We start from the raw sequence: 13378 nt of genomic DNA on the forward strand, positions 1-13378 counted from the left end.
TACTAACCTTCTACCATTGCGTTGCTAGCACCCGTAAATACAAAAGATTGCCGCTATCTGTTGAGAACCAAAGAACGTTTTCCAGAAATACCCGCTGTAGTAGCATGAACGAGGTTATGAAACAGGTCATTCGTATTATTTTTATAAATTGTTTGTTATATTCGGGTTTAGCGATTATGAAACATTTATTGTTTTTGTCTATCGTATCGCTGAAGTTATTGTTGAACTTATGTTCAACGTTTTATAAATTGAGAATATAAATAAGCGTCAACTTTTTCCCAAATCTCTCAATTTACGACCTGCACTACGTCATTGAGTTGTATGTGAGAGCGTAACCTATTGCGTTGTTATCGCTCGTAAACTTTCCTTTGTTTATCGACAGGCGCATCTATTAATAGCCTCATATCATCAATGCCAAAACACCCGCGAAAAAGAACCACGTGACCAAATAGGACGTTAAACGCAAATACCATGCGACTACGACATTTATTATGTAAACACGCTCCGCAATTCCTTTGAAGCCGGGGCCTTGTGATTGCTATTACGTAAAGAATTGACCTCTAACTGAAATAAGCAAAGGAAACGCAGCACCTAATTGACCCATTCCTTCTATGTGCGAAGGCAGATTGAATTTTACTAATGTTTGGTTTGCCTATTATAACACACATTATAATGCGGTAAATATGCGACTAAAAAGTAAAAAACACTATAATTAAACTTTTGTTTTGAATTAAGTTATTTAGAAACCAAAATCACAAACTTTATTTCAAAACAGCAAGACTACATTTTTTTAGAGAATATTCTTGTTATATTTAAATGTTTTTTTAACAGTTTCAGCGATAATGAAACATTTTTTATGTTGTCTATCGTATCCCTGTAATAATTGTTGAACTCGTGGTCAACGTATTATTAATTGAGCCCTGTGAATATAAACAAGCATTACCTTATACTAGTGCGTTATTCTCACCCGGACTCCCCTTTGTTTATCGCCAGCCTGAGATTTATGAATGAGATGAGCGAAAATACTACGTCACGCAGACGCAGCAGAAAGCGGACTATTTAAATCATTCATAAACAATCTCCTCCGCGACACGTAAAATACGATCATTGTTTTTTATTCTTTTCTATAAAACACCATTCGAAACTATTGCATTTAACACGATATTAATATAATGTTTCCATTTGTGAATAAACACAATTGGAGAACTCAAACCTCTTGCATAAATTATACAACTCTTTCTTCGCGCGTAGTAAGCGGGAATTGGGCTAATAATACCTAGGCCGTACCGACCTGAATTTTATACTAAGCACTTTAGACGGTCGCTGAAGCGACCATCTAAAAAACCTTGTAAGCCTTCAAAAATGCATTTGTTATTGTCTGGCCATGATGTCTGGTTCAGCTAGGAATTCCAGACGTTTCGTCCCCAAGTATTTTCGCACCCTAGTTATTTCGCCCCCAAGACGTTTCGCAGCTGGTCGTTTCGCCCCCAATTTAAATTTGAATAAGAGGATATTAATCAGATCACTTATTTAACGCAGTATAAAGAAGAAACGAAAAAAAATATTTTTTTTCTATTTTATTAATTTATTTATCTGACTTTCTCATCTTTCTCCATGAAGGGGTTAATGGACATAAGTTGACCGCCTCTTTTGCTGCTTTTTTCAAATACTTCGTACGTTGTACGTTGTACGTCAATGGTGGACGAATCCAGTGATTCGTCCAACACAGAGCTGTAATACAAAGTCATGATACCAGACTAATGGTAATAAAATCTGATTTTACTAATATTATTGGTACAATGCGAATACCACCGGTACTTTTTCAATGTCATTTCATCAAATAGTATTATGCTATTAAAAATTCTACCGAACTTACTTTTCTTGAGTGTCTATGTTTACTTCTATTTCTCTATTGGTGATATTAAACGACAAATTTGTTGCGTCATTGTCGTCTACGCTGTCGTCCCCGTTTCTGGTTGTGTCGTCCCTTTCGATATTTCCTTCATCGTCCATATATCCGGTAGTGTCGTTGACGTTTCCCTCGAACTGCATATTTTCCTCTGCCCGCGTTGAGTCGTTCCTTTCGATATCTCCTTCATCGCCCATGTTTACGGTTGTGTCGTTGACGTTTCCCTCGACCTGTATATTTCCTTCTGCCCGCGTACCGTCCAAGTCCTCGTCGGTTACGTTGTGACCGATGTCGCTTACGTTAAATCCCAAATCCAAATTTGGAGCAAAGTCGTCAGCATCACTATCGGTGGCCTCTGTTCTACGTGTTTGTTCTTTTGAACAAGGACTGCATACGAAGTCAAGCTCGCATCCTGACTTCACAGCGGCTTTGTATTCCTCAGAAGAGATACCTGTGCAATGACGGATTTATTGTTTATCAGATTATCCATACAATATATTGCTGGATTATATAATAACTTGTTTATAATAAGTACATGTATATCGTTTTAAAAGTAAATCAAGTATATAGAAAAACAAGTTGATTTGTCATTTCATTTTTAATGATACGCTATTTCTTAGCAATAAGGAATACATAAATTATCATATTATCCATACAATATACAGCTGGATTATATAATAACTTTTTTAACATAAGTAAACGTATATCGTTTTATAAGTTTATCAAGTACATAGAAAAACAAGTTGATTTGTCATTTCATTATTAATAATACGCTATTTCCTAATAATAAGAAACACGGAAATGTGAAAGTAACGGTTGTTATAAGTTTCGTTCACACAGTTTTATTTCATTTGCGTTTTTGTATGCTTGAAAAGTTTTATACCAAAATGATTTATAATGCATCGGTTGTGACATCTGCCAAATTTCATATAAGTCAATAATCTATTCGTTAAAATTTTGCGCAAACGTTTTGTTGACAAAGAAATTTGTATTTGAAAATTAACATCTTTAAATCATATATTTGTCAATACACTGAAGTTACCCTTTAACGTTTCGGGTTTTATAATACAGTTGTGCCTCGCTTTGGGAAAACGGAGTGTACTGCATATCCGTAAAGTTATTATTTAACGTTGGACGAGTTTGCGAATTTGACTTTTATATTTTGTTCTTTTTCAATTTCTATTTAATTTTCAGGAATTATCAGATTTGTATTGAATTATTCATTATCCACATTTCAACACAAGCCGTTCAAAAATAAGGGAGATATTTCGATATGATTAAGTGATGCGTAAGGAAAGTCCCCAAGTGTAGATATAGCAATTAACACTCGATTACGATCCTTATCTATTTAACATCGGATTAGCGGCAATGTTCTAAAAGATAAGATGCCCGCATTGAGTGGCATGTTTATGACACTTTTCAGACTGTTAATCAAATACCCATTTAGGGAGCACTTTAATTGATTGTTGTTCAAGCACCACTTGTGCGTTAGATGTCAAGTAAATCAAAGGAATTAAACGCAGTTAATGTTTAATAATGCCCAACGACTTAAATTAAATTATATTTTTATTAAATTAAATTATATTTTTATTTAATATGAAATTGTACTACATAAATATGATGTAGTTTTTTTCATGGGTAAATAAAAAAAACACAAAATTGTTGCATTTCACTGATATTGTTCTAAATCTTCTCACTTCATTAACTTTTAAAAAGTATCCTTTTTAAACATAACAGATCACTTCGAGTATACATAATACACAATAATTAAGGATATACAGCAAATCACAATTACAAACTTAATGAGTCGTAATTATTATACATTACAATTATAATATAGCAACACTATTTTTTTTAACTCAGGATCGCCAAATGTTTTAAATAAACGGTCAATTGCCTCAAATATATATGTTTATACCGGCTTTTTGACGCGCTTTGGAAATACTTGAATCGAATTTATTGGATTGTGATTATCAAGTCAATTAAAGAAAATCATCATCAATTTTGCATTAGTAACTTACTATTATTCATCTGACTCACCTGTTTTGCACGTTCGATGCTGCCAACGTGAACATGAATCACATTGGAACGCGTGTTGCCGAGGACGCACTTCAGTACTGCATCTTATGCATGGAAAATCCATGTTGCACACAACTCCCTTTCACAACTATTAAACTTTGACACTATTATGTTACACTTTATAAAACAATGTTGAATGTCATAAAACAAAATCGCCGTTAAAAGTCCTGTTCTTATTGATCTTACACTAGGTCTATGCACTGGTCTAACTCTCCATTAATTTTGTTTGACTGCATGCATTTTACATTAATATAACTATATACTTATTGTGGCTCATTGTTTCTATCACCTACCCTTTGTCGGATGATGCGTGATATACTTACATTATTTATTCGGGATACTTTCTTTGATGATTATATAATTATCACCAATTAAACTGTTCGTGTAAACAATTAATATATTTATACGTAAGCATTAAAGCGTACACAATACTATATTTATTACATTATATTTATTATAATTTTCAATTGTGTTACCTTTAATTACAATATTTTCAAACCACATCGAACAACGAAGGACAAACATCAATTGTATACTAGTGCATTTTAATTTCACACTTTATTCAAATCTCAGCAATGAACAAACTACACAATAATTATATGTGACAAAACATTGAACATTTAAACATTCCGCTAAATGGGGCGAAACGACCAGGTGCGAAACGACGTGGGCGGAAACGTCTTGGGAGCGAAACATCCGAGGACCTTCAGCTAGCCGTTATTTGCCGGTAGTATATTCGAAAAATATTTCGTTTCAAAATCGATCATTTATAAATTGCTCACGATCCGTTTGTTCTAAAATTTGTATAATTTGTTTATGAGGTCATTTCAAGTTATGTTAAAAAGAAAATATTTAATATAAGCAATATTTAACAAACTCGCAAATACGAATCAATACACATTTCTGACCAAGATGGACGACCGATGAAATTAAATCGGGAGGAGAGTCAATTATATATAGATTCTTTTGAAATAGTGCGTTTCAAGTAAGTGTCATTGTTATGGAGATATTCTGAAAATGATATATTTTGTATTAATTTTATTTTATAAGACCATAACTCTCATTGATCGCATGCTATGCGCGTGGAAAGTTAGTATTTTTCCAAAATCTATAAATAGCGACTCATGGCATTGACATGTTCATTTTGAAATACGCATAGTGTCGTTGTGGGGCTGTATTGACGCAATTCAATGCAATGAGTACCTTACATAATATGATTATAGATGCTACCTAATTTACAGGCAAAAGCTTTTTAAGTTTTTTTGATAACCATGTATTTTTAACAGTTTTTTTTTTTGCTAAGAAAGTGACGCCGATATTCGGCGTCTTCCCCTACCAGAATTTTTCCCCTAAAAATACCATTTCCCCTAAAAAATATTATTTTTCACCAAAATATAATATTTAACCCTCGACGAAATGTTTTTTTTCTTTTGGGAAGTCGACATTTATCCAATTTGTACCATGTACAACGATCTCGCTCTCTCTCTCCCGACGAACACTCAAATCTGGGAATCCCAGTGATTCTATATATAGCTCTTAAATTACGTCATGGCAACTAATCGTATTAATCATGTGACTATTTTACTGGATTCCGGTCTTGCGCGAGAAGGGTGTTTCGTCAATTTATTACCGGAAACCAGCGTTTTTTTCCTTCTTTGAACGGGTCCGGTAAACGGCCCTGTTCCCAATCGGGACCGGACCTGGTCCCAAAATCGCCGACGGACCCTTCCCAATTTAGAAAACGGTCTTATCCCAAATAGTTTATATAAAAACCGCCTCGTATCGATTCGAAAATCCCAAATAGACTATCTTTTTTGTCTCAAAACGACTTCAGAAGTTAGTAAACAAGTATGAAAAGGAAACGGTTGTAGTTGTTGTTGTTGTTTTAAAATGAGGCCGACGCAACTTCCGATAGGTGGAGCCTCCTAGTTACCAAGTTGACTGTTCCCCCAGGGCTTTTTTTCCTGACTTTGTGAAGCGGCCCTGGCCCCTCACTTTGTGAAAAAATGAGTCGCGAACTTGTCAAAATTGTGAAAAATTGAGTCGCGAACTTTTCAAAATTGTGAAAAATTGAGTCGCGAACTTCTTAAAATTGTGAAAAAACGAGTCGCGAACTTCTTTAAATTGTGAAATTCAAAGTTCAATGCATTAGCATAGCTAAAGCATGTTAAACACTTGAATATTATCAAAATTTCCTTAAATAATGCAATAAAGGCATATTTTCCTTCTATGAATACTGTATTTGATACAATAACAACACATATACATATATCTGATTTGCAAAAAATTATTCATGTACCAAATGCAACTAAAATACCTGGTCCCAACAATTCTTTACCACAGGAATAACATTTATAAACATAGAACATTTCAAGGGCACATAACTCAGACATGTTCTGGACTTTACAGCTTTAGAACTCTGTTCTTTTTACTCTTGAAAATGTCAATAATTCTCTCAAAATCTGAAGAGGAAAATTCCTTCTTCATGATAATTTTCATGTTCTGTGAGCCTGACCCTCGCCAGTGTATGATGATCTCCCTGGGAGGTTGTCATTTGATCTGAAACATTTATAGGTATACATTGAAAAACAGTACTTTTGTAAGAAATGTAAACCTATGTTAGCGTTTCCGATCGCCAAAATCGCCAAAGGCGATTGAATCTTTCAGCTGGCGATTAAAGATTAAAATGTGAATTAAAATGGCGATTGCAAAAAAACCTGATAATTCTCTATAAGTATATAATATTCCTTACTTTTAAAGAGAACTCGGTACCGATTTCCAAATGCAATCGCCATAAAAGCTCCAGGTGGTAATAGATAGTCCATTGATAAGAGATAACCGGATCGTATATTCAAGCAACATAACACAGTCATGTATGCTGCCAGATGCATCACGGGAAATTTTCGGGTAACTTTCCAGTCGTCAAAGTGTGATATTTAACGTCCAATCGGTTACGAGAAAGTTTATGGAGGCGGAGTTATATAGTGATTATTATTTTTGATTGACGTGTGTCACAGAGTAAGCGTTTATCGCAGGTTTATAAACAATGAATCACAGTTGTAGCATTAATACGTGATATAAAACCGGTAAATAAAGCAGTATATTAAAGGCGGTTTCGGGCATCATCATCACACCTATTTACCGTACTGTAAACAATCATTAATTATGAGAAGTTAATTGCAATCGGTGAGCAGTGTAAAATTACTTACGGCGAGTAAGTTGTGAAAAACAAAACCCGTTAATAATTTGATGCGGTAACAAATTAAATCCAGTGCATGTATATTTTATCATGTCTATTTGTAAAACTGATTTACACCGTTTTTCTACAGCCACATGATAATAACTATTCACTATGCACTAATACCGGTATGCCATGTAAAACCCGTGTTATAAGAAAGAGCGCGAAATTATTGCTGTCGTCTGCAATGCCAAGTTCTACGCATGCAAAGCATGCTTTTGTAAAAACAGACGATGTGTAACTAAATAAAGCCTAGCCGCTCAGTACATGCAGTATTTAAGACTTACAAATTTACCGGTACGTTTGAATCAATTATATATTGCAACAATAGAAAAATATGTCAATTCAAGAATACATTGCAGTAAATGTATTTTTCAAGAATCAAGAAGCACCAGACTAGGGCAAAAATTATTGGGAAAAGGGGGGGGGGGTGGCGAATATGAGTTACGCAAGACCCACCCAATCAAAGACCGGGGCATATCTTAAAGTTATAACATTGTACATAGGCCCTTGATGTCAGTGACAATGTTTTATTTATTAATTTTGTTTTTTGTTTTTTAAAATCTTCCAACAAAACGTCTTCTTAAAAAAAAGATAGTTCGACTAAGTACATAGATATTGTCAATATCTATACATACATAGTCGAACTATCTCTTTTAAGAAGACGTTTTGTTGGTAGATGTTTATTAATTTAGTATGTGTATGCATTATAATAAACAACGGGTAACTAAAAAAAAAAATAAAAAAACAAACATTGTCATTGACATCGAGCGCCTATGACATTGTATACCGTTTATGCCAGTGCATGAACATAAATATAAATGCAAAATAAAAAAACATGAAATTATTTGATTTCAGGTAACAAATAATTTATTTAAATGTGACTTCATTGATAATTTAATACAGTCATTGTTGATACCTATAGATTCATGATAATGATTATGTCGTTCATTGAGGAAATAAGGTTAAAATGTGGGTCGTTATCGTAGTGCTGAAATTTGGCTACTAATTTTTTTTCCTTAGCGCCAACCTAGTAAACAAGTTATTTTATTTTTCACATTTTTTTACAAAGCATAAATAGACTACATACAAAGTTTGAATCATGAATATGTGTCATGAATATGCATTTAAATGAAAAAAATATATATGAAAAAACCACATTATTACATGTACTTTAACCAAGATTTCCAATCGTAAACAGATACGAATAACAAGTCTCGGTCATCAATACTAGGGGACGTTTTGACTAGGGGCCGTTTTGACAAGCTTCCATCAATACATAAGCCGCGGCAGATACTTTCACTTTTATCAAATGACTTTCCTTATAATGTTATCAATGTGCATGTTTCAATTCTTACCCTTCTGTAGAAAGCTTTTGTTTCTTTACTGTTATCCCAAATTTAAATAAATCGGGATTATTTTGCGTTTTTTAGCCGGATTTTTTTCGAAAAAATCTCGGCTTATAGATTGATGTTGTCGGGCGGGCGGGGGGGCGGGCGGGGTGGCGGCGTGCTCGAAAATGTTAAAGTTCTTATTTCATGGTATAACTTTGGTATGCTTGGACCTAGAGTCTTCAAACTTGACATGAAGGTTGGCCAGGATTAACAGATGACCACTGGTCATTTCAAGGTCATTCATTTGAAGGTCAAGGTCACTGTGACCTTCAATATAAAAAATGTTAAAGTTCTTATAACTTTGGTATGCTTGGACCTAGAGTCTTGAAACTTGACATGAAGGTTGGCCATAACTAGTTAGTAACCACTGGTCATTTCAAGGTCATTCATTTGAAGGTCAAGGTCACTGTGACCTTGAATGTAAAAATGTTAAAGTTCTTATTTCATGGTATAACTTTGGTATGCTTGGACCTAGAGTCTTCAAACTTGACATGAAGGTTGGCCAGGATTAACAGATGACCACTGGTCATTTCAAGGTCATTCATTTGAAGGTGAAGGTCACTGTGACCTTCAATATAAAAATGTTAAAGTTGTTATAACTTTGGTATGCTTGGACCTAGAGTCTTGAAACTTGACATGAAGGTTGGCCAGAACTAGTAAGTAACCACTGGACATTTCAAGGTCATTCATTTGAAGGTCAAGGTCACTGTGACCTTGAATGTAAAAATGTTAAAGTTGTTATAACTTTGGTATGCTTGGACCTAGAGTCTTGAAACTTGACATGAAGGTTGGCCAGAACTAGTAAGTAACCACTGGACATTTCAAGGTCATTCATTTGAAGGTATCTTACTAATTTGCTAATAAAAAAATTGAGATCAAACTTTCCTAATTGTCAATTCAAGTTCATATTTGTGACCTTAAATGTTATTGTTGTTCATGTACATGTATATGCATGCATTCAAAACATAACACAAGGTTTGCTCATGCCTTGAAAAGTACTTACATTTCATTTTGACCTTTGAACAATATTTCAGTAATTTAAGTATTGCATTGACAAAAACACGAAAGGTACTTTCCTGTCATTTAAATAAAAAATCCGGCTTCAATGCGGTCATCTCCGACCGCGGAACTCTTGTTTTTTAATTTTCTTCGTGTAGTAGAGAGCGTTCGGCGTCGCCATTTTTTATAGTGACGTTGCTGGGCAGAGCTTTTACTATTTACGCCGGTTTCACCGGTTACACAACACTTTAAAATCGATTAAAACAAACAAACATCGGTAACGCAAGTCGACAGTTTTTCGCGAATTCGGAATTAAAAACGAGGTTATGAAACTTATATTTCTGTTCCGAAATGGCCGTTTTTGACAGTTTTGAGCACAAAAAGTCCGTTTTTCACGATTTAAAACGGCTGTTTTTGTAAATATTCACGGCCATGTCAGGTTTGTGAATTGGCCGTGTCAAAATTGTGAAATGTCCGTCCACTGCCAATCGCAAAGAAGGAAAAAAAGCCCTGTCCCCGGCCGGCAAACATAATGCGGCATTATTGAATGCTGGCGGGGAAACAGTCAACCAAATAAGGCCAGAGTTTTTTAATAAAAAGATTTTCGGATTTTTTTCCAAAACATGTCCAGTAGGAGGACGGAAAAAAAAAAAAAAAAAAAAAGATGGTGACCAAAAATGCACTATGCTAAAAATGTTATGGTATGAAGTTCTTTGTATATTTCGTGACCAAAATAATAAATGTCAATGAAATTTATTATGTTCTAAACATTCTCATACACATATTTAGCAATAAACACATTTATTAACAGACCTGCATTTCATACGAATATAATTATAGTTGCATAATTTTCTTTTATCCGAAACAGTTTCTGTTACAAATGAAAATGCACAAACACGCAAATATGTCTTTTGCAAGTAATTCCTTTTGAGACAAAATGAACATCTGAATTAAAAAAAACTCTGGCAAAGTCAATCTTCGAATTAAAAAATCTTAATCTGTCATCCAATCCCCCATGTCACTGCCTAGGCACTTTAATATTCCTCTATCAAAACAACATCTTTACATGTAATTCAAAAATGAAACACGCCAAGTGTTGCTCGAGTATTAAAAGAAAATACAAACCAATATCTATTAGTTACAAAATTAACAAGATTAAGCTTGTGATGGTTTAATATTTAAAATTGTAAAACACAAAGCTGTACAAGTTTCCCACTACAATCTTAGAGCAAAGATGAATTATGTAGAGATAGAATAACACATTTTTTTTTACAATATATGCAGTATGAAACTAAATTATAATGAATACTATCAACTTATAAAATACGCAGAAAACATGACACACAGCATAGCATGGAATTATTATTATCATCATCTTACAATGTTATTACCAAACAATGGTTAACATAGTCATGATCATGACACAAGTACAAATCAATTTTAATAGGCCAATGGGGAAATTTTGCACACATATGCAAAGAAACAATATATTGAAAACGCATCATAGAGTACACAGTATATGTCTCTGTAACGAGCTCTTAATCTGCAGTGAATATTTACATTATAACTGAACAAGATTATCTGGATTTATTAAATCCAGCGGTCGGAGACATATGCCCCCCCAAACGTGACCTCGACCTTTGACCTAGTGACCTGCAAAATCTTTCAGGCGTCATCTGTCAGTCATAATCAATGTACCCATGAAGTTTCATGATCCTAGGCCTAAGCGTTCTTGAGTTATCATCCGGAAACCATTTGGTGGACGGACCGACAGACGGAACGACGGAATGACATGTGCAAAACAATATACCCCCTCTTCTTCGAAGGGGGGCATGATAATGGTTTGTATTTTATCAATTATAAAGTAATTAACCCTTTGCATGCTTGGAAATTTGTGGTCTGCTAAAATGGCGTCTGCTGAATTGCTACAATTTAATAGCATTTTCTTCGATTTTTTCAAAGAATACTATCAGAATGGCAAACAGTTTTGATCCTGATGAGACGCCACGTTCTGTGGCGTCTCATCTGGATCCAAACTGTTTGCAAAGGCCTTCAAAATTTGGTTCTCACACTGAAAGGGTTAATATAAAAAATAAATAAAATCATTATTTTTGGTCAGCCTGCTAATTGCAATGACAGGTTTGCCAAATAATGAATATATTGCATATATTAAATTGTAAAATTTCTTAAATAATTTACAAATGGTTTACCTGGCAGATGGAAGGTAGCAGTAATTCCTCCTCATCGCCATTAGGACATCAAATGCATTTTCTTTTATAATACTACGATCCTGTGTGGTTTGGTGCATTTCAAGTCGCTCTCGACCAAAACATTCACTGGCATAGATGGGTCACACTTACACATGTAACCTTATCTGTGTCAATCATTGTCTTAGACGCTTCAAGTGAAGCGATTTCGTCGTGTTCATTAACATGTTTGCGCACAACATCGCCAATTTATTGGTCACTAGTGGCTTTGATAAATTGTTTTGTTGTTTTAGCATCCTGGTAAATAATTAGTCCAAACCAGTATAAAGTCATTGTGGTCTCGCCACCATTTTGCATGTTTTCAGTAAAAATGATCGATGTTACAGAAGCGCTTATGATACATTTACACGCGATATCGGTAAACGCTTTAAATAAATTACTTCTCTAAAACCCGAACGCGTTTTGTGTCTAAAACCCGGCTTTTGGCACCCGAAAAAAAATCCGAGATTGAAATTATATAATTTTTTTTTTTTTGGTTTCGTCAAAAATAGGAGTCGGCGGGTCCGAAAATCTATTGATTAAAAAACTCTGGCCTAAGGCAATAGTAGTAAAATTGACCTTGTTTTGTACGCTTCGATAACAATGTTTCACATGTTCGTGACAGTTGTTTATTGAACGTTCTCGTTAAATACAGATTCAATATACAAAATAAAACCCTTATCCGAAAAGAATGATAGATATTTCGAAATGCCGCTTTGACAAAATATTTTCCGGGTTTTGTTTTTATTCGTAGCGACGTCTTTACGATTTAAAAAAACCCAGATATGGAATTCCGAAATCTCGTTTTACTCTTCAAATACTCGCGGCGAAGTTAAAAAGTCAACTACTAACGACGATTTTGCACACTCGCACCGTGGTTTTTATATAAATAGCCAGAAAATGAGTCACAATTCAAAATACTACTTGAAGAAAGCGAACAAAACGAAATCAGCCAAGCATAAATTTAGCCACCTAAATTTCTGTTTTCCATTATAACAATGATCATCTGCTGGTCCTTTTAATTTAGACAAGTTATCTCAAATTGCCACACAAAGTAATTGTTCAATTGGGCTTTATGCCATTTTAAACAATTTTCAGTTATATTGCGGCAATACCCATTAATTCTATCTGGAAAACCAGTTCTTATTTTTTTTTAAATAAACTGGTATTTGTTATACAGACTTATGATCTACCCTATCCCAGAATGCCATTGATAGTGTATAAAAGCATTGTTTACTACATAAAATAGATTCCAGTTGATGTATTTGTATGATTTTTGATATTTCCCAATTTGATGGATTTCACGACGCGAAAATTCCCAATTTGAAGGATTTCGCGACTCAAAAATTCCCAATTTCTAGGGGACAGGACCTGTTCCCAAACAGGTGAAAAAAACGCTGGAAACCAGTCGAATTTTCATCCGGGTTATGTGAAAGCCAAAATATAAACGTTAAAACAGAAAAAAGTCTCTCAATTGGCGTTCATACACGAACAAAATAAAACGTTCGGACTC

At 34.4% G+C, this 13378-nt stretch overlaps 1 protein-coding gene and 1 long non-coding RNA gene across 6 annotated transcripts in view; one reads left to right on the plus strand and one right to left on the minus strand.

Moving 5' to 3' along the window:
• The first annotated feature begins 4850 nt into the window (after positions 1–4850).
• Positions 4851–13378, plus strand: part of LOC127847196 (uncharacterized) — a 37395-nt gene continuing 28867 nt past the window's right edge. For 4 of the 5 annotated variants that reach the window (XM_052378926.1, XM_052378929.1, XM_052378927.1 and 1 more), the window contains exon 1: positions 4851–4973. The gene's annotated coding sequence lies outside the window, so the exon portion shown is untranslated. The remainder of the gene's footprint in view (positions 4974–13378) is intronic. The other variant, XM_052378928.1, reaches the window with a different exon arrangement.
• On the minus strand, positions 6208–8657 carry LOC127847226 (uncharacterized). The gene is made up of 2 exons (XR_008033868.1): positions 8585–8657; positions 6208–6547 (listed from the first exon to the last, which is right to left on the minus strand). It is a non-coding gene; the product is annotated as an uncharacterized LOC127847226 (long non-coding RNA).

This window comes from Dreissena polymorpha, chromosome 10, assembly GCF_020536995.1.
Source record: "Dreissena polymorpha isolate Duluth1 chromosome 10, UMN_Dpol_1.0, whole genome shotgun sequence".
NCBI classification, from domain to species: domain Eukaryota; kingdom Metazoa; phylum Mollusca; class Bivalvia; order Myida; family Dreissenidae; genus Dreissena; species Dreissena polymorpha.